Here is a 3,607-nt window from a genome sequence, read left to right as displayed (position 1 = left end):
TTCAATCTGTCTTTTAAAGAAGTACACTTCAGGAGACTTTTAAAAAGAGCAATTATTACTGATAAAATATAATTATAATCATAATTACTTCTATTGTTTTTGGGTAAAGTGTACTGACGAATGTACTGACGACAATCATTAATGGTAAACTAAAATATACTTTAATGTCATTTCTGTTGAAACATGTATGTGTCACACTTGCTGTGTATATAATCTAAAAGACGAAAGTAAATGAAAGCAAAGAATTTTTATGAACAAGGGAACAGAGTAACACACCAGCATAACAATATCAGCATCAATGCAAGACTGAGGGATTAAATACACACGGCTGGCAATCAACAGAAAAACAGACAGGTGAGGACTAATCAGGAACCATAATAACAAACAAGTGGCGGGAAAACTGATAAAAAAGGAAACTAGGTCAAACCAAAACACAGGGACAATCAGAAAATACATGTGACAGTATGTGATGTACTCATATTTGTAATAACACATTTGTTAAGATGAAGTTGCAATGTAGTACATTTAAAATGTATTAACTTTAAATGTTTTGTCAACATAAATTGAATAATGTTGTAAAGACCACCCATTGGCCCAAAGACGGAGTCCAACGGTCTTTTCAGCGCTCCAGTGAAGTTCACTTAATTTATTATAATTTAATTTCAATATTACTTTAGCTCTGCTTAATCTGACTCCAATTTCAAATGATAATCAAATGTAGATCAAGTTTCTTATTTGAAAATAATCATAAATATTGATTATGATTTAATTTAGATATTTGATTCTGGGTATCCCATATTTTCAATTATTCATTCATTATGGACCCGGTATCGCTTTGAGACGCCACGTCGCGAATGTGCGCTCACGATCACAAAAGTAGCCATTTCTGAAATAGTCAAGAGGATGCAGTGCAAACATTTTTACTCTTAAAGGAACACACCACCGTCTTTCCTACATTTAGATAGTGGGCAAACTTATTTTTGTCTCATGCATTATTTTAGTTTGGCAGCGCCGCCGCTAGCTTAGCTTAGCATAATGAATGGAATCCTTTGTTGCCAGCTAGCATGTCGTGAGTAAAAGTGATAAATAAAAAATAAAAATAAACGAATTACTTCTTGTGGCCTGTGTATTCACAACGAGTACAAATAACAATAAAGATTAAGACTAGGTGATTTCCTAGGCAGATATTGACATGGGACTATATTGGGATGAAGCACAGGCGAAGCACTGCTACTTGGGCACAGAGATATCACACAACACCTCGGTCACCCTATGCTTACTCAAAACAAAAGGTGTATTTTTTTTAATAGTCGCAAGATGCAACGTGCTTAAGTTAGTGATTGTCAGAAATCGTAAGGTCTCCTTAATGATGTGCTCCATGCTCCAATTCATTAGTGCCTTCGGTTTGATCTATCCTGGAATAGTTTTGCAAAAACACCAGACTAATCTATACTACGAATAATGATTTCAGAATAATGCAGAATAATTCAAATATAACATTTTATTTGTCAGGTAAAAATGTATCATGACTCTAAGAGTAGCCTAAGCAATGCATTCCTGACAGAGACATGCAGTGTTGTGTGAGTGTGTTCCACGTGTGACTTGGTAAAACACTGACACAGCACTGTGTGGGGGTTTTCCTGGTTACAGGTTCCCCCAGTCTGCTCTGCCACTTACCCTTAAAAACCCAGACCAGAACAAAAGGGTTGTAGGCTACAGATATTTGAGAGTTGTTTTGGGTCAATTCATGTACCCCCTTGGGTAACACCTGGTTTTGAGGGAGAGGAGAGAATTATCAGATATCTTGAAGAGACACCACCCAAAGAGGAGGACAGAATTCTCCCAAGTTTTCAATCTTTCTCATAATACCAATGACTGCAATGAAATTAAGACCATTTTACCAATCGCACTGAGACATTGAAAATGATACCAAACATGAAAAGGAAAAACACTAGATTCACAAGATACATCATATATAGACATTTTCAGTGAACTTTTAGTGACTTGAGGAGGGAGAGGGGGATGCAGAGATAAGGAAGGAGAAAAGTTTGGACGAGACAATGTCCTGTGCTCTTTCTTTGCGATCTTCTGTCCAGGGTGCGTTTTATTGCTTTATTGTAGGGTGAGTTTTATTTCAGCTTTTGTCTTAGAAGGAAAATAAATTCTTACAATATCAATATTATTAAAATTATAATCAAGTACTTTAAATGTTTTTAGTATGTTAGTCAACACATCAAAATAAGTGTCATTTGTAAAACATGACAAAAGATTATTAAAACATAATGACTTGAAATTTACTTTAAAGTTTAGCATGTGTTCGATGATGATGCATCAGCCAATGTGTTATTTTAGGAAATAAATGGACTGATTTAGTTGTTATAGCACAAAATGCTAAATATTAAAATATTAAACAATATTATTTTTTAAATATACTTTTAACATTTTAATTACAAATGCACATCCAAGTGTCGTTTAAAACATGACTTTCTCTTATAGACCACAAAATGAGATGTTCAGGTACTCATATTTGTGTATAAAACCTGTGCACAAAAGTTTTCGTGCATAACTGATGATTTATCAGGTTTTTAAAATATTACACATTTACAGAAAATGTTTGAACCTGCTGAAACACACCACAGATTCTAGTGGCCTTTTTATAAGCCAAATATTACTCTTTGCACCGCTGTTAAACTTTTTATCTTTATCTTCTGTCCACTGCGAATGAACTAACTAAACAACCTGCCAATTCATTCTGATAACACTTTGCCTTTTTAATCAGTAGTATTAACAAACATTATAAAATTGTACAATGTGTAACACCCATAATATCATTCAATTTGATTATATAAGAAGGTCTGATCTGAGAAGCGTTATATAATAATCGTTAATGGCTTAACCCTCTGGTGCTGCTTACGTGGCTATCAAAAATGACAGATTTTTTATTTTTATTTTTTATTTCAGTGAAATGAATGTACTATATTTTAGTTCGATTTTTTTATTTCATATTTTGCATTTTTATATTTAGATTTTTCTGTAACTAAATTACATTTATGGACTAGTTATATGATTCATTTATTATTATTAATCACTTTTTTAGCATATATAGACCTGAAAATGAAATTTCCAACTTAAACTGTCATAAATGCAAAAAAAAGTTATAGAAGTTGAATTTTATTATTGTGAAAAATGCACAAAAATACTATTTGTATATGTAATATATATTTTCTTAAAACTTTTCTTGACAAAATCAAAGCCATAAATCTAAACAAGCTGTGTTCCAAATTTGAGCATGATATCTAAAAAAAAAATTGCTTTCAGTGAGATTTTGTTTGGGCGCAGTACCAAAAGTTTCCACTAGATAAAATTCGCTTCCCATTCGTTTCCAATGCGCACATTCTTGACCACAAACAGTAAAAGTGTGTTTTTCAGGACCATTTAACCTTTTCAGATCATGAACCGTTTAACTGTTACAACACTAACACACTTTTTTTGTTTGAATGTTTGGGTGTTTTTTTGTTTTGTTTTTGGCCTGAATTTTTTTCACAGTGTAACAACACCTAGCTATCAGAAAACCTGATGAAATTGTTGATTTGTTGTATACAGGTTG

Source organism: Leuciscus leuciscus, assembly GCF_965113295.1.
Source record: "Leuciscus leuciscus genome assembly, chromosome: 20".
Classification (NCBI taxonomy): Eukaryota; Metazoa; Chordata; class Actinopteri; order Cypriniformes; family Leuciscidae; genus Leuciscus; species Leuciscus leuciscus.
This window is presented reverse-complemented; position numbering follows the sequence as displayed.